Below are 18,896 nucleotides of genomic sequence, written 5' to 3'. Positions count from 1 at the left end.
CCGCCGGTGCGCCCGGTGGCCCGGCCGGAGAGCGCGGCGCCCCCTCGCGGCCACACGGGGCAGCGCCGAGCGGGTGGAGCCGCGGGTCCCTGCTGGGCCGCGCTGCCCATGCCCACCTCCCCTGCAACCCTGGGCGGCCTTGCCCAGCAGGCCTCTCCTCTGTTCCCAGGCCTCGAGGTCAAGACCAAACGTCCAGTCCCGCGCTGTAGCTCCGCTTTCACCGTCTGGGGGAAGGTCCCACAGGCTAGAACCGGCCCTCTGTGATCACCGATGCTACCCGCCTGAGCTGGTCCCAGGAGGCCTCTGACCAGAACTCCACTTGACCAGCTTCTGGCATCCTGGGCCCCAGGCTACCCTGGCCTCAGGGCTGTCCTGGGCTTTCCTCTGAGCTCTTCTACAATAGCCATTGAACTTTGGGTGGCCTGTGTCCCTGAATCCTGTGGGGATGGGGTGGGCATCAAAAGGACGGTGAAGATTGCACACAGCGCCCCCTCCCTCTCTCATCCCAGAGAACCAGGCATGTTTCACAGTTCTGAAGACGCTGGGGTGCTAAGAGCAAAGAGTTTACTGGCTGATGAAACATAAAAACCCAAAGTATGTTGCTTTCAGGAATAGCTAATCTAGGAGCTAAAACAAAATGAGTAGGAATTCACCTCTCCCACCCACCAGCCTCTCTGGAAGAATGGCCTCCAGTCGACACCCTCAGTAAGGGCACCTCCGTCAATAGGTCCCCAATAGCTCAGGGCTACTGGGGACAGGTTTCAAGGATTCTACAGACCTGGAGAGCCAGGTTAACAGGCTGTGTGTTGACACTGTGGATCTGGGGCTGTAGCTAGTCCTGTGTCAACTTGGGATGGTGAATGTCTCTGCTTCAAGCATGCCCCAAGAGCTGTTTCTAGAAGAATGGACAGGTAAAAACTAGAGTCTAGTCCCTCTCCCTCCCATATACACAGTTGGGGAAACCCAGGCCTGGAGCAAGCTGGAATCTGCTGGAGGCACACAAGTGTGCTAAGACCAATGTGGGTTGGATGGACTAGGCAAGGAGGCAGGCAGTGGGCAAGAGACAAGCTGGCCACAACAAGGGTGATGTCTGAGACAAATACCTAGGGTCAGGGGTGGACAGAGGAGAGAGGAAGTGAGGTAGACAGACTAAGAGGGGATGCTATGGTGTCCAGCAGTAGACACCCCTTGAGTTGGGGCCTTGGGTGAATGCTCTGGCTTGTGCTGGGCACAGTCCCCAATCTTCTCTAATTCACCTCAAACCCTGGCCTTCAGGGACAGGTTGCAGGACACCTCACAGGACACAGACTTTACCTTGTCACACTGTACAGCCCTTAGTCACCCATGTGTGATCTTGAGCTGTGACCATGGATAATTTCATCCTTTGCCTGCTGTGCCAGTCAGTGCTGGTGCATCTCCCAAAGGCGTGCTGGGAGACTAAGCAAGAGACGTCTGTAAGGTAAAACTCTGAGGGCTGTCCCACTCAGTTGTGACATGTCCACTCTGGGCAGCACTGAGTGGCAGTAGCTGTACAACTTATTGGAGCAGAGACCATCCTCTTCCCATCTTGCCCAATTGAGGCATCCACCCGCCCCCACCGCCCCAGGGGCAAATGGCAGGGTCCACTAAGACAGGTTGCCATGCTGGGGGTTGGTGGGAGAGGGGTACTTGGAGTCATGCAGTGAGTCAGGGCTGTGCTCTGGGACAAGGAAAGTGCTGTGTCCCCTGGAGTCCCCTGCAAGTCTGTCCCTGCCAAGTCTGCAGCTGCACAGGTCAAGGTTGTGTTGCAGATATGGCACCTACCACAGTCACCACTACCTCCCCCTACTCCCAGTTCTCTGAGCCTCAAGGCCATCATGGAGTCCTGCTCTGGGCTATCTCCACCTTCAGAGGACACTGACTACAGGTACTGTGGTTGGGTCTTGAGAGATGTCTGGCGCCCCCTACCCAAGAGCACTTGATCCAGCAAGGTTCTTCCTCTGCTCCAGCCCACTGCCCTATCCCAACTTCCCTTCCCACTCTAAGATGTGCCCAGAGGTTCGTCCTGTAGTGTCAGGCTGGTGTTGGGACAGAGAGTGAGTTGGCTCTAGACTTGTCAGCTCAGCCTGCCCTGACACCCACTTGGTCCTGTGGCAGGCTTCTTGTGGTATTTTCCAGGCCTATGTGTGCTGGGCACCATCCATGGCGGGGCCGGTAATCTCCAGTGAGTGAGATGCATGTGGATTCCTGCCCTCCTTCTCCAGGACTAAAGGCCATTAAGTAACCAATATGGGGAGGTGGTTGGATGGGGCTGGGGCTGCTGAGGGAGGGCTCAGCAAAGGCCTGTCTGGGATGCTGTGTTAGGCTGAGACCTGGATGATGAGGAGTCTGCTGCGGAGGCCTATGAAGAGTACTCTGGGCAGAGGGGAGACAGGGGCAAAGGCCTTTTAGGGGAAGAGTGCTAGCAGCCAAGGTAGAAAGGGGCAGGGCTGAGGTACCTCCTGGATAGGTCCTGTACCCTGGGTGTAGCCCTAGGAGCCCAGCAGAAGGTGATGGTACTGTCCACAGATGTACTGGCCTCTCCCATTCACAGTGACTCTGGACCACAGAGGTTCATCCCACCAGCTGAACACAGGGTTGTCAATGAGAGCGGACTGGAGGGAGAGGCAACAGGCCGAGAGCTGAGAAGTACAGACCCTGGGCAGGGGCAGGAGATGGGGTGGACATGAGGGAGGGCTGTTTCCAGGGGAAAGGTGATCTAGATGACTCAAGACAGGGGAACGTAAGAGGAGTGAGGGCCAGTGTTTTGGTGGGGGGAGGCAGGGGAGCTTTCCCCAGGGGGCTGAGGAGTCTTTTCATAGCAGGTGGTGAGACTGTGGGGCCAAGGGAGCTCTTGGGGGATACCTGGAGGTGGCTGGACTTGTGGGTGCAGCCAAGGTGGGCCCTTGGGGGTAAAGGAAGGAGACCTTCAAGTTTCAGCAGCTGCAGTCAGTGTTAGGAGCCCGCATGGCCTTGGCAGCACACCTGCACCAGCCCTTGGCACAGCTGCAGCAGGTGACTCAGGCTGACAGCAAGCAGGACCACCAATAAAATCCAAGAACAATGAGGACAGAGCTTTGGGCTCCAGCCAAAACATTTTATTAGCAGAACCCATACGCTGTCCATTCTTGGGTCTGCCGAAAGCTCCCCCAAAGTTACTGCAAGGGCAGAGCTCTAGGAGGAAGTCATACAGCCAGGCATTAGGAGGGTGTGTACGTGCCACATTCTCTTAATGTCTATAGACCAGGGCTCTGCCTTCTCAGAGCCCTGGTGAAGACTGGGGAGGAGGAGCAAGAGAGAAAGCCACTATGTGCTTGCATATGCATGATGTGTGTGCACATGGGGAGTGTATACAAGGTGTGGTGTATCGTGCTGTACTATGCAGATGCATGGCACACGTATGCAGCACATATGTGTACAGTGTGTAGTGCATAGCATGAGTATTGTGGATATAAGCATGTTGGTGTGTGTAGTGTTGGATGCATGCATGTGTGGTGTATGTGTGCAACATGTGAAAAACATGTGTGGAGTAAGCACGGGTTTGAGTGCGGGTGCGGTAGGTCTCTAGCACTGTCCTGAGTCTGGCCCGAGGATAAAGGACAGTATCACAGATGGTACACCCTGGCTGTGGAAACTGAGATAAGGTTAGGGATTCCAGGGAGCCAGAGCTGGAACAGGGAGAGTGGAATAGGGAGGGAGGGTCAGATCATAAAGGGTGCATTGTTCGGATGGTGACCATCAAGGCCAGCTACAGGCCTGTCCTGCTGGAGATGGTGGGAACTGTGCTGAATGTGGGTGGGTGAGATTACAGAGCAGGGCACACAACCTGCTCGTTACAATGCACACCTGGGACTGCTCAAAGTCCTGTGGGTTTCCCAATGAGTCCATGAGGTCATCTCCCCCCTCTACCACCCATTCTAGGGTCCCCCAAACTACAGGCAGCACCTTTGCCAGTTTCTGTGGCATGCCCAAGGTTGACCTGCAGGGTTAGAGCACAGTTAACCATGCCCCTAGTGGGCCATGGTTACTGTACTTGCAAATCTATGGTTATAAGTGGAAATGGATGCATAGAGGTACCGTGGCCTCTGAGTCCTAGATAGGGGCCCCAGTCCTTTCATAGGGCAGAAGCTGCCTCCTTGTGGTGGGCAGGGCTGACTGCCTCCTCTTAGAATGTTCCCAACAGGCTTATGTGTTGTATTCTTGGCTCCAGGTTGGTGGTGCTCTCTTGGGAGGTTGTGGAATCTGGGGAGGTGGGGCTGAGCTGCGGGCAGTATGTCACTTGGGCATGCATTCATCAGCCCCAAGTCTGATCCTCTCTGTTCTCTCTCCACTGCACACCTGCCATGATGATGCTCTGCCCAAAGGTATGGGGCAAGTGACCATGGACTGAGCTTTCTGAAAACATGCATCAAAATAAATAATTCCTTCCTTTTTTGTTGCTTCATCAGCTATTTGGTTATAATGATAAAAAAAAAAACTTCCTAACACAGAAAAGTGGGGTCATGGTTGGAACTAAATCTGACCATTTGGTTTTTAGGCCTTTGTGGGAGAAATTTAGAAGAATCTAGAAAAGTAGGCTTAGGAAGTTTTAGAGTGTTGTATGGGCACTTAATGGGAAATTCTGGTGGGAGCACAGAGGATCAGAGCACTGAATACCTTAGGAATAGGACCGTAAAGACTGCATTCCTAGCGGGGCGTGGTGGCGCACCCCTGTAGTCCCAGCACTCGAGAGGCAGAGGCAGGCAGATCTCTGTGAGTTCAAGGTCAGCCTGGTCTACACAGTGAGTTCAGGCTAGCTGGGGCTATAGGGAGACCCAGTCTCAAAAATACCAAAAAAAAAAAAAAAAAAGACTGCACTCATGAGGTCCAGATGGAAACGAGGATTCTATTGGAACTGGGCAGGAGGCTGTTCATGTTACATTCTGGCAAAAAATTTATCTGCATTTTGTCTGTGTCCTGAAACTTTGTGGGAGGCTAAGTTTAAAAGTGACAAAATAACCTCAGTCTCAATCTCATTCTCTCCCTTTCTCCCTCCTTCTCTCTTTTTATCCCTCCCTTTCTTTTCCATTTTTCTTTTGGAGATGCTAAGATTGAACCTAGGGCCTTGTATATGCGAAATAAATACCCTACCACTGAAATATATCCCCAATCTATTTTCCCCCATTAAAAAATTTTTGACAGGGGTCTCAACTAAGTTTTCCAGGCTGGCATTCAGCTTGCCTTGTGGCCCAGGAACATCTTGGACTAACAATTCTCCTGCTTCAGCTTTCTGGGTAGCTGGGATTAGAGGCCTGTGCCACTGGGTCTAACATGCAAACTGTGGCACGGCTGTTCCTAGCTGCTTTTAGCCACTTAAAATGAGAATCAGGAGTAAAAGAGAAGGATTTGAAAATGTGCAGTCTGGGCACAGTGATAAAATGTTGGAGACAGTCACTTCAGAGGAGGAAAGGTTTATTTAGATTCATGGTTTCAGAAGTGTTAGCCACTCCTTTGGTCCTGCTGCTTGGGACCTGTGGTGAGGCAGCATATCATGGTCGTGTGTGTGTCAGAGGAAGCTGCTCACCCCAGTCAGGAAGCAGAAAGAGAAAGATAGGAAGTAAATGGGGTTCTAATATCCCTCTCAAGGGCATGCCCCCAGAGATTTTTAGCTTCTTCCCATTAGGCCCCACCTCCTAGAGACTCCATCACCACCTCCCAATAGCACAGAGGCTGGAAGCCAAGACTTCAACGCACTGGCCTTTGGGGAACAGTCCAGATCCAAACCACAGCAGTCATCAAAGGACTGTGATTTGAAATCATATGAACACTACACACCCAGCAGAATGAGAAAACAGAAAATGCCTCGTGCTATTGGTTAGTTTGCAGAAGATGTTGGGGGTTATAGAGGATGTAGAACAATGTGAAATTCCGTCCACCACTGGTGAGCATACAAATGGGAACAATTAAGTTAGAAAATCATGAAACAATTAACTGCTTGTGGGAAGTTTTCAGATGTTCAGTTCCCAATCCCTAGGGTCTGTGAATAGGTTATATCATATCACACAGCAAAGAAGATCACAAGGAAGTAAGGCTGCTGGTCTTAACATAGGAAGACAGGCCTGGATTATCTTCATTGACTCAATCTAATCGTAATAACCCTAAAAAGCAGGTAAGTCTCTAGCTGGACCAGAGCAGATGTGGCAGAGAGGGGGAGGTCAGAGAGATTCTAAGCACAAAAGTGTCTTGAACAAGTTTTCTGGTTCTGAGATGCAGGGACCACCTGTAAAGACAGCCAAGAGCTAAGAATGGTTATCATAGCTAATGGCCAGTAAGGAGATGGAGACCTTTATCTTACACATGCAAGGGCCTGAACTTGGCCAACGCCTGAAGGATCTCTGATGGAAGTAGGTGTTTTCTGGAGTCCCACCTCCACAAGAGCCCAGCCAGCTGACATCTTCATTTTAGCCTTGTGAGTCCTAGAGCTATTACTTGAGCCAACCTGAGGCTTCTGGACCATAGAGCCATGAGATGACAAATCAGGGTTACTTTAGCCACCACACCGCTGCAATTTGTTATGGCAGCCGCAGAAAACTAATACACAGTAAAGCTGAAATATCCCTTGACTCAGCAATTCCACTTCCATCAGAGAAGCATGCCCCTGAGACATGCACAAAAATGCTCAGCACAGGACCATTCACCACAGCCTCAGCTGGAAACTATCCAAAGGCCTGTCAGCTGAGTGGGTAAGGCATCCTAGATGGCAAGGAGAGGAACTGAATTACAGCTGTTTAATAACATGGAAAGACTCAGACACCAGTACTTCCTGTATCATTCCAGAAACACAAAGCAGGGGAAACTATATGATTAGGGATGGAGAATGGTTACCCCTGAGGGTCTGCAACTGAAAAGAGCATGAGGGGCCCTCTAAGGTAAGTGAGAAGTTTCATGTTGAGATCTGGGTGTGCTCAGCTTTGTAAAATCATTGACCTGTCCAACTGAAATTTGTCTGATTTCTTGTATGTTATTATGTTTAAGAGAAAAGAGGTTTTTGATTTTTCCTAGAAAGCTTACCTCTATCCACAGCAGACTGTTGACACTAGGTGTGTGTCATGTTATGTTTGGATCTAAATACGTTTTTTCTTCTTGTAGTACTTGGGATTGAACCCAGAACCTTGCATGTGCTAGTTCAAATACTCTCCCAAAGCCAGGTGTGGTGGTACATGCCTTTAGTCCCAGAACTCGGGAGACAGAGGTAGGTGGATTTGTGAGTTTGAGGCCAACCTGGTCTACATAGCGAGTCCCAGCTCAACCAGTACTACATAGTGAGGCCCTGTCTCAAAAAAACCAAACCAAACCAAACAAATTAAATGTTCTCCCACTGAACTGCAACCCCCTCTCCATCCTCAAGTGTTTCTTTGACTCAGAAAGAGATCTTTGTAGTCAATATGGTGGTGCTCGTCTATAATCCTAGCACCCAGGAACTGAGGCAGGAAGATCATGAGTTCCAGGCCAGCCTAAGCTATGCTACACATAATGCTGTTTCAAAAACTGTCTTCAGGATCAGGTGTGACCCTCTTGTTAAGAGTCCCTTCCCTCATCCTACTCGGCACTCACCCCCAACTGGGGCCGAAAGTTGACTGATGTGGTTTTTATTACGCTCTCCAACACTGGATTGACTGCAGCCATGGACTGTCAAGGTCGTGGGAAGAGGGAGGGTAAGTCTTGTGTATGGTTCTGCCCCCAGCCGAGCATCTGGAACAGTGGCTCAGAGGACATTTCGTAAGTATGAATAAAGGAATGGCTTGCAATGGGGTGAGAGGGGGGAGATGAGGGGAAGAACAGAGTGTTTAGAACTGCGGGGCTTGGGGAAACATCCCTCGTAGTTGAGGAGTCGTGGGCTTGGCTGTAGACCTGCAAAAGGGTCTGCTTCGACCTGGGTGGAGGATGCAGGGGTTTCCCTGAGGAGCAGGCCTCTGCCTCAGTCCAGGCTGCTGCTTGGCTCTATTTGTAGTCTTGGAGCTTTGGCAGGCTGAAGGAACTTCCCTTCTACGGTTGGTGAAGTCCTTTCCCCTCTTTTCTTATGTCACATTAGTATACACATACACAGTCATTATGTGCATGTGCCAAGCAAGAAGAGGCTGTCCTGACGGCCTTGGATCCTCACCGTTTTTGCCTTCTTCCAGTCAGGCTTGTAAGACTATCGTGTTAGATAAAGAAGTGATGGAGAGTGTCCTTCCCCTCCCCTGGTCCCATACACGTGGTGACATTTACTGCCTCTGCTCTTCTTCCCCTAACAAGCCCTGGTGCTCCCCAAAGGGAGCTCTTTTCTATACAGTTTTCTGACACTTTTTTTTTAAAAAAAGAAAACAAAAATAGACTATTGGAGCTGTTGAGTCACCCTTGTTCTCTGGAATAAACCATACAATGCTGGGTTTAGTTCACAGCCATGAAAAGGTCATAGAATTTTCTTGCTCTGCCTTCATCTAATTTTGGAATCCAGATGACTTATAAACTATGTTGGGAGCTTCAAAAACCTTCAATAAAATAGGGTTTGTGTGTTTACTGGTTAACATTAATTGTCAACCTCACACAGCCTAGAGTCATCTGATAGAAGCCTCAACCGTAAAACTTCCCAGATCAGACTGGCCTGTGGCCGTGTCTGTGGGGGGTTGTCTTTATCTTTCACTGATGTGGGAGGGCCCAGCCCACTACGGGCAGCACCAATCCCTAGGTAGGTTTCCAATGGTTCTGGGCTGTGTAAGGAAGTGAGGTAAACATAATCCTGTGAGTCAGCAAGCAGTGTTCCTCCATGGTGTCTGCTTCAAGCTCCTGCTTGAGTTCCCGCCCTGACTTCCCTCAATGATGGGTTGTGACTTGGAAGTGTAAGTCAAAAAATCATTTTACTCCTCTAAGTTGCTATTGATTAGTGATTTATCACAGTAACAGAAAGGAAATGAATGTGTTTCCTGAAGTTAGTAAAAAGTGACCTGCCAGATTGCTTTGGCTTGGAACTGCTTGAGGGGCAGGTGGCCCTTGGATGCATTTCACTTTCTTTTATGGTCACATTCCAAGTTTTCCGAAAACCATCCAAACATACAGGTGCTAAGAGCAGAGGGAAGATACCGGCCCATCCAGCTGTAGGCCTCAGCTTTGAATGTCCTTGGCATGGGAACACAGATTCCCTTTCTGTATCCCCATCTTGCAGAGGAACGTGACAATATTGGTTTCAGAGGACAGCTGCAATGAAAGTTAACATGCATGGTGTGCCTCGATGCTCTTTTTCTTGAATCAAGCTTGCAAATGTAAGGAAATCTATCTCTGCATGGATCATCACAATTGCTAGAACACTGTAAAGTATTCTTCAGGTTTTTTTCCAGACTGCACTTTGCGTGTTACCTGCAGCCTTTTTTAAAAAATTAAAAAAAATTTTTTTTTGTCTTTTTGAGACAGGGTCTCCCTGTAGCCCCAGATGTCCTGGAACTCACCTATGTAGGCCAGGCTGGCCTTGAACTCACAGAGATCCTCCTGCCTCTGGATGTCATTGTTCAGGCATTACCCCCTTTTTTTTTTTTTTTTTTTTTTTTTTTGGTGACAGGGTCTCTCATTGGCTTAGAACTCACCTAGTAGACTTGAATTGCTGGCCAGCAAGTCCCAGGGAGCTGCCTGTCTCCACCTCCCCAGTGTACAAGTGTGCACTACCACATCAGGCCTTTACGTGGCTTCTGGGGATCAAACTCAGGTCCTCATGCTTGTAAGGCAAACACTTCACCAACTGAGCTATTTCCCCTGCAGACCCCCTAACCTTTCTCTGTAGTCCCAGGTGGCCTGGAATGAAATATATAGACCAGACTGACCTCAATCTCACAGATATCCACCTGCCCCTGCCTCCCGAGTCCTGGGCCTAAAGGCAGAGGCCACCACACCCGACTCATTTTTTTGTTTCTTGATCCCTACCTTTATCTTTGTTCTTTTTTGTTTCTTTGGGCTTGCTCTGTTACTCTTTTCAATCTCTCAAGTTGAATGCTGAACTCATTTTGTGAAATCTGTTGTGCTTTTGATAAATGTTCTTAAGCCCATGCTAGTTTCTATGAAATCTGGCATGCAGTGATTTTTAGGAATTTCATATTTATCCTCGTGATTTCCTCCCTCACCTAAATTGCTTATGATGTATTATTTAGTCACCAGGTGTAAGAGACTTTCAACTTCATTTTGAATTCCATTGCATTATTATAGAAAAAGTCCAATGACACTGACTTTGGAATTTACTGAAGTCTTCTCTGGTGATTTTCCTTTAATTTCCATTGTGTGGTCAAAAAGAATTTGCCTGTTGGGTATAATATTCTCTATAATCTCCAGTTAAATGCTGGCATTCCAAATTTCTAAATCTTTGCTCATTTTTTACCTGTCCATTTCTGAGAGGTGTGTATTTGGATTTCAAACAATGCTTGATCTCTTTCCCCTTATGGTGCTGTCAATCATTTACATGCCTACACACAGTGTTGTTACATATAATGCATATATGGATGAATCCTTCACATTTTATATATTGCTAGGATTTATAGTTGTTCAGGAACTTTAAATCCTGATTAGTTTGAGTCATTTGCATTTATTTTAATTGCTGGCATAGGACTTATTTATGGACTTTATTTCATTTTTTATATTTACCAAATTTTTTTTCCCTGAAATTCCTTCTTCTGACTCAAGCAACAAATTTTAATTTTCTGTTAACCTTATCAGTCTCTTAAAATGTTAGGTGCCCATCTCTGTGGCCTCTGCTGCACACACCTCCCTGGATTGATTTTCTGTCCCTCTGGGCTCTGTCTCAGCAAAGCTGATGTTCTTCTAGCACTTCACTTCTGAAGTCTTGAGGCCAAGAAAGGTGTCCAAAGGTTCATGAACTCTTCCTCGGATTCCTCATAAAGCACACGGATGCTTCAGATGTTTCTACAGTCAAGGGTGACGCATTTAGCTGCATGAATCCTGCTATGTGAATACCATCATGTGATATACCAGCAGGCACAAGTATGTCTCTGTGTGTTTGTACCTTTTGTATACATGAGAACAGGCATTAAAAATCTGATTACTTACAAGAAATCAATAGGGGGAAATCAATGACTATATACCAGTATACTAGCATATGTGTACATAGGCATGTATGCATGCATTTGTGTAGATTAAGATAATACACATGCAGAAAATATTAACAACTGGGGAATCTGAAGATGGGTATTCAGGAATTTTTGTTCTATTTTTTCAGCTTTTCTATCAGTCTGAAGTTATTTCAAAATTAAAAGTTAAAGACTTCATGAGATCAATCAATAAGCCATAGGAATTGGCTTTGGGGAGCCAGAGTTATGGCAATTCAAGTCTCAGTGAGAGTAATGAGATAATCAAAGAGGAAAGTCAGAAAAGCAAGCTTCCAGCACCATCACACAAGGCAGCTTTTGAGCCATGGCCACTTTGAACATGGACTACTGAACAGCAAGAGCAAAGCTCAGAGGCCGCCTTCAGGTTGCAGCTCACCTCGGGCCATCAAACAGACCTGGATGATGCAAAGAAGTGTGTCCTGACAGCAAGTATCAGTGGAGGACTGTCACCTGGAGAGATGGGTTGAGGAAGTCACTCTTCCCTGAGCCCTCATGAGCTTCTCGCTTACAGCAAAATGATCAAGTGAGGTAAACAGTGTGAACAATGATAGGGGACATTTCCGAAGGAAGTCCACATACAAGTTTCTCATCATGAGGAGGAAAATGTAACTGTGATGAAAGATTAGACTGCAAACTTTAGCACCTATAATGTGAGTTCAAGAGATATGAAATATCTTTTGGTGTGATTTAATATAAAGGATGTGATATCAGTTAAACATGATTCTCAAAAGAAGCAGGTGAATTTATCTGCTGCTACAACAGAATACCCAAGGCCAGGTAATTTATAAAGAAATGTATTTAGAACACAGCTCTGGAGGTCAAAAGAAAGTGTTGATATCTGTTTGGCTTCTGGTGAGGGTCTTGTGCTGTATCACATGATGACAGAGATGCAGAGGGACATAAGCACATAAGAGCACATGCAGCAGAGATTCAGAGAGGTTGATCTGTGTTATAACAACCCATTCCTGAGGTAAGTAACCCAGTCTAACATTTAACTCACTTCTATGAGACCTAACCTGGAGAATACACCCAGTTCCTGAAGAAAGACTTGAATCCCATCTTGTGTTGTCCCAAGATCCAATCATCTCCCACTAGGCTCCACCTTTTAAAGGTACTACCACCTCTCAATTCTGGCTACACTGGGGATGGTGTTGTTACCACATGAACCTTTGGAAGACAGTATCTGCGATGGTTGGTCTTGACAGTCACCTTGATGAGGTCTGGAATGACCTAGGAGACACACTTCTGGTCATATCTGTGAAAGCATTTCCAGAGAGGTTTAACTGAACAATTACCCACCCTGAAAGTGAGTGGCACCATCCCTTGGGCTGTGTATGCACGTGTCCAAGTGAATAGGAAGGATAAAAGAACAAAGTGAGCTGAGCACCAGAATTCATCTGTTTCTGCTTCCGGATTGTGAGCGTGGTGCAGTGAGCTGCCTCAAGCTTCTGCACCATGTATTCCTTTCCCATGATGGTAGACTGCATCCTTAAACTTTGGCCAAAATAAACCTCCCTAAGTTATTTTTATAAGGTATTTTGTTACAGCAATAAGAAAAGCGATTACAATATTCAAACCACAGCAACCTGCCTGGTGCCACAAGTTAGCTTCATGGGAGATGATAAAATACTTAAGAACACAACAGCCAGAATGCAGACATCATCACCAATGTTGACTGGGCTCTGGCAAAAAAAAAGATCAAGTATGTTCAAGGTGATACACTTTTGAAGTCAAACCCAGCTGGTGCTAGATCTGTCCTGACAGAGGCATTCCAACAAGCAGCACACTGGAAGGCTGCCTGGCATGGGTCATATGCCCTTTGTAGAACTGCCATCACAAAAGACTTCAAAGCTCATCACTTCTTCATGCAAACAGAAACAAACAAGTCCAACACGTGCTTCTATCCCATCCCTATCCAGTCAGGCACCCAAGAGATAGAACTAGTCATGTTTTCTAAGTGCCCAGGGAGAGCAGGAGATACTGGTGTTTACTACCTGCTCTTCCTAAGTAAAAACCAAAGAACAAATTTTGAGAACCAGTGCATAAGGCCAAACTTGTTTCTTGAAACATGACCGAGTCAGAGAATGCTGCATGGTGTGTCCTGTCCATGATTTCTCTGAAGTTGTCCATCAGTCCTCTTCGTGGGAAGATGGCATGCCACCTGGGCAGAGTGATGCTGCTGCCCCACTGCTGAGCACTGCCCCACTGCTGAGCAGACAACACTGGGCAGGTGGAGCCTGTCCCTGTGAGTGCTGTTTCTGCCTTAAGCTCTGTGCCGCTATTCAAGGTTGTCAATCACCACTTCAGTTTTGGAAGGCATGTTGGTGCTTGTAAAACTTACCGAGCTCACAAGCTGGAAGAGAATACTTGTGAGGACTAACTGCAACTTCACAAATCTCGGAATCTTGATGTGGTCAACTACGGAGCTCAGGGTGGTGTGGCGGATAAAGCTAAGGCCTCCTTAGAAATGTTCATTAATGAAGGGGGTTGGAGGGTGACTTCACACTGTAGCTGGAAAACTTCTACTTCTAGGCTCACATTTAAAAAATTTTTATTTATTATTTTTATTTTATATGTATGAGTGTATTGCCTGCATGTATGTAAGTGCACCCATGTTATGCAATGTCTGCAGAGGTTAGAAGAGGGTGTCAGATCCCTTGGAACTGGAGTTACAGACGGTTATTAGCTGCCATGTGGGTGCTGGGATTTGAACCTGGGTCTTCAGCAAGAGCAGTCAGTGCTCTTAACTGCTGAGCCATCTCTCCAGCCCCTGGACTCATATTTTAAGGGCTCAGTTGACAGCTGGGCCCCCAGAGTAATGAGACTCTGGGGGTTTTGGGTCTGAGGGGGCTGGAAGGACTTTGAGTTTAATCCAGAGAAGAGAAGGCTGGGAACCTCTCTACCAGCTGTATTAAAGCCTATCTCTTAAACATGGATCAGACTTACCCTATTTCCTACAAAGGAAATGCCTGCAAGCCATAGGCAGAAGTGATCAGACCAAAGTCTCATTAACAAAGAGCTTCCTAACTGTCAAAAACCTCCAAAATTAATAACAGTAACAACAGCAATAATAATAATGATAATAATAATAATAATAATAATAATAATAATAATAATGGGAAGGGACTCCCCTTCATGAAGAACACTAAGCAGAGGCTGGGTGACCAGTTGTAGGGAACTCTGCAGGTTGGTCCTACCCCCATAAGGAGTGAACTGCAGAACACCTCTGCAGTCATCGCAATATATGTTGCAATGAAGGAATTTTAATTCTTATAAAAATCATAATGCAGTTCACAGGGAGTTTTGGATAGAGGGGAGAAAATATTTTTGGAAAATCAACTATTTGAAATAAGGATGTAAATGAAAGAATTTATTTTGAAGCTCAGAGTAGGATTGATACTTTGATTTAGTTCTTAAACATTTTTATTACATAATCTCCCCACACACATTCGTGTGTGTATACTTGCGTATGTATGACACAGCATGCATGTGGAGGTCAGAGGACAATTTATGGGCACCAGTTCTCGTCTTCCACCATGTAGGTCCCAGGGACAGAACTCAGGTCATCAGCTTGGCAGCAGATGTCTTTACCTGCTGAGTTATCGAACCACACTACTTTTAAATCGAGTGCTACATTTGATTGTATCTGTGTGTCCACAAGTCTCTTCTAAAAGCCTATAGCTAAAAACCAAGTTCTATGTGAAACAGAAACAGCCCATTTTATTGAAACTAAGCCCCCATGCTTTCTGATATCGGATAAGAATACTGACTGGTACTGGGACTCAGAGTGAATATTTACACTCCTGACCTGTGTGCATAGCCAGGAAGAGCAGAAAGGCCCAGCAGAATGCTCCTGCTGGCTCTCCTCTGAATGTGTGGCAACAGAAGCTGCAGCCAGGGAGGCTTTTAATGCAGGACGGCTGGGGCTCAGGCTTCTGCTCCAAGTCTGGCAAGACCCTGTGCTTATGTTTTTTTTTTTTTTTTTTAAATTCATTCATTCATGTCTATGTGTGTGTATGTTTGTGTGTGTGTGCATGTATCTGTGTGTGTGCGTATGTATGTGGGGGGGCACATGCAGGCCACTGAGTGTGAGGTCAGAGAACAACTGGTAGGATCTGGTTCTCCCCCTCCACCATATGGTTTCTGGGGCTCCATCTCAGGTGGTGAGGCTTGGGGGCAAGCACTTTTATTCACTGAGCCATCTCAAAGGCTCTCATGGCATTTTCCTAGGAAGAGTCTTCATGAGATTCTCCCAGGTGCTTATAAATGAGAGTGAAGGATGAGGTCAGTGAAACACTGCAGGAGCTGCTCAGAAGCAAACCTGTTGCTCACTTCCTGACACCAGGCAAGCTGTGCCCCTTTCTCCCCTCTCTTCTCGCTGTTGTTTGGTGGGGAGTTAGGTAAAGCGATTTTTGAATTTCCAACTCCAAAACACCAAGACAAAGAAAGGAGGCAGAAAACACTCTGCTCACGTGATCCCTGAGGCCCCAAATCCTTGGAGAAGCATGCAGCTGGACCTCGAGGCACGGGACCAGCTCCCAATGGCCGTGACAGATGCATCCATCTTATATCATGGTGGCATTCAGCTGTAAGGATATGACTGACCACTCTAACTTTGTTGACTTTCTTTACTAAAAACAAAAAGTATTGAATAACTGCCTTATCGTACTGGTAACCTTATGTTTAAACTCACAGGAGCAGCCACAGAATCTTCAGAACAACATTCAGTAGCAGATCACACATTACTCTGAAATATGAGTGTTCTCCCCCCCACCAAAACAAACCAGTCATGAAATGATTCCACCTGTGTGGACTAGCTCAGTTAATAAATAAAAACTATTTTGGCGCTGTCTACTTTGGATGTGGGAAGTGGGTAGGACAGAGAAATGGAACCCAGACTTAGGTCAAGAAGAGAGTTTTATCCTAATCTAAACCTTTTAACACTAAGACTGAGACTCACCTATCCGGAAGGGCTCCAGTTCTTTTAAACAGGAAGAGTCAGTGAGCCTTGGAAGGTTGCTCCCACATTGTGAAGCTTCAAACATCAAGCACTCAAAGACAGAATTGAGATGATGGTGGCTCATCCGGTGCACAAAGTAACAAGCACACAAGTGCCTGCCATTCATGGTTTCAAGTGATATCAATCAAGACAGGTGGGCAGGATCACCTGGTTACATCTTGTGAGAACAGTTCCACCAGCACTCTGAACAGTTTTGTATGTATATGTTTTTAAGTCAAAACTAATGGCCATTGTTTTGAAAACAGATTTAGGAATTTGCAGATTTTCAGCAAGCGAACTAACAGAGAACTATGCTTGCTTTTGGATTTGAAAACACTTGCAAATACTGTCTGAAATCACAATACTTCCATATCTATCCATGTTAAATCTGTAACCACAGACTGTGATGCAGTCAAATGTCACTTTCAAACACACAAAAATGGGACATGCTATACATTTCTCTTTTAAAATGTATTATTTTTCACCAACCAAAACACACACAATATATTTTATTATAAAGCATTAGGCGATGTTACTTTTGCGATATGCAATCTGAAAGGTTGCACCTGCCCTTAGGACCATGAGGTAACCAGAGGCGCCACATCAGAGACTAACCAGACAAACTCATACACTGTCACCATGACTTACACATCACTCAGTCCAGATCAGACGGGCCAGTTCAGTGTTCTGGATGCAGGCCCCAGTGTCAGCAAGAGCCTTGTAGAGGGTTTTCTCCTTCTAGCGCTGGGGCTCTGATATAAGAGTACAGCCCCGTCTGACTGCAGACCCAAGACTTCTAGGCACTATGAGCCAGTGTTCTGAGACTGCTCTCCCAGCCTGGACTCTGTCTACCCTCCAGACCTGTGCTTGAAATTGAGACCCACACATAGAGGGGGCAGCCATTCCCTTTCAACTAAAAACTAAGCCAACAACAACAAAAAACTGACCTAGTGCAAATTCCAGATAATCACCAATTACCTGGTTTATAAAAATACATGTCCAAAATAGTGACTTCCAGGGTGTGTACAATATAAATTACAAAAATAAAATAGAAAAGATGAAAAAGTTGAGCACATTTTTCAGTTCTTTATCCAACATCAACATTTGTCTACAGAAATCTGTTCGAAACCATTTGCATTGCACCAGGACCCTGGCAGATCTAGGCTCAGGAGGGAGGACCCTGAACCTGCGGTGAGGTATTTCTTCGGCGCTATGGCCAGTTCTAGGTACACTTGCCTACCTGGCAAAAGAGGGTCTTACCAGGAGACCCTCCACACCAGCATGGGCTCCATCTGTGGCAACAAGCTCACTGGAGGCATAGAGGAAGGGGCGTGCAGAAAGCCACTCTGTAGGGCACTGCTCCACTCACAGGTAGGTGTCTGTCCGTGGGACCTGGACCAGCCTCACCATTGCATGCTCCCTTTACAGCACAGGGCAGACGGTACAGCTTGAAAAGCTCCCCTTTCTCTGATTTTCCTCTTAAAGATGGTTTTAGGGAAGTGTTTTAAAAGAATGTGCATCAGAGAAGGCCATTGGAAGATGTTTATACATGTATGGTGGTAATTTTCATAACTGTAACATCAGGCCTCCAGGGCCCAAATCATCTTGAGCCATGAACAGGCATTCTGCCTTGTCCATATTAGCATCTCTACTTTGTACTTGAAAGTGTCCACATACATAATATAAAACTATTCCTTATTTCAAGATGAATTTTGTTCATCAAAGGTTCTGATTTCCACTGACAAGACCGACCACTAGGATACAACTGGTGCAGACAGAATCATACATTTCAGATACTCCTTGTAAATGTTCTTATCAAAATTCCTTCCAGAACACGTTTTACAGAATGTTGACCAAATAGCTTCCAAAATAATTGAACACAAGATATGAACTGGTAACAAAGTAAGCTCAAGGGAAACACACTCTGAGCACAAGCAACCAAAACATGAGCATCCTAACTCCATTTCTGCAGTGACATGGAAGTACTCAGTATCTTAATACATCGTGAACACTTTTACATATCAGGAAGTCTGAAAGTATCAATTTCAGGTGAGCACTTTTAAATGAGAAAATATTTCAGAGTAGATCACTACTCTCCAGGGTATTTCCTCTGTATCTCTGAAGAGTTTTTCCAAAACATTCATGACTTTCCCTTAGGGAAGGAAATGCCTCCATAAAATGGAAAAGCACAGCAGCAAGACGGCATCGTGAGCCTGGCCTCCCAACAGACTGTGGTGGGCTGGCTGGTGTGGCTTCTTTCAGTGAGAAAGTCAAGGGAGTTGGAATGCGGTGCTGTACAAGGAAAGCCTGCCTGCGAGACTGACTGGTCTTTCCCCTTGAATGGAGGTGAGCCAAGGACCCAGGCCACTCCAGGAAGGAAGCATCTGGGCCATGACTGACCTTGAGGGACGCTGTCTTCTACCTGAACACTCGCCAGCGGATTCAGAGGTCTACCTGCCAGCATTTCATGAGATGGAGTGCTATATGTCTGATAGAGAAGGTGAGGCTCTAGGGAATGTTCCAGACTAGTAGTCTAGCAGACTAAGAAAAAGGAGCTACATGGGCAGGATTTTGGTTATATGGGTCTTAAGCAGCACGAAATGAAGCGGGAAACTGTGTCATGCAGAAGCTGAATGCAGCCTTCTGCACTGGGCAGTCTGGAGGACACAGGCAATAATGACTTGGTTCTAGCAGTGGTAATTCTCAGCCCAAAACATTGAAAATTTAAGAAAAGCTATATTTTTATTTATTAA

General features: G+C 46.4%; 1 protein-coding gene across 3 annotated transcripts in view; it reads right to left on the bottom strand.

Annotated features, from left to right (window-relative positions):
- Positions 1-16,834: 16,834 nt before the first annotated feature.
- The window catches only part of Mapk9 (mitogen-activated protein kinase 9), a gene marked incomplete in the record, with an annotated part of 68,918 nt that continues 66,856 nt past the window's right edge, over positions 16,835-18,896 (bottom strand). For all 3 annotated transcript variants that reach the window (XM_017802965.2, XM_029555636.1, XM_017802964.2), the window contains 1 exon segment: positions 16,835-18,896.

This window comes from Nannospalax galili, unplaced genomic scaffold (genome assembly GCF_000622305.1).
Source record: "Nannospalax galili isolate Female #2095 unplaced genomic scaffold, S.galili_v1.0 scaffold1206, whole genome shotgun sequence".
NCBI lineage: Eukaryota > Metazoa > Chordata > Mammalia > Rodentia > Spalacidae > Nannospalax > Nannospalax galili.
The sequence above is the reverse complement of the archived record's forward strand: the minus strand, read 5'-3'. Positions and strand labels throughout refer to the sequence as shown.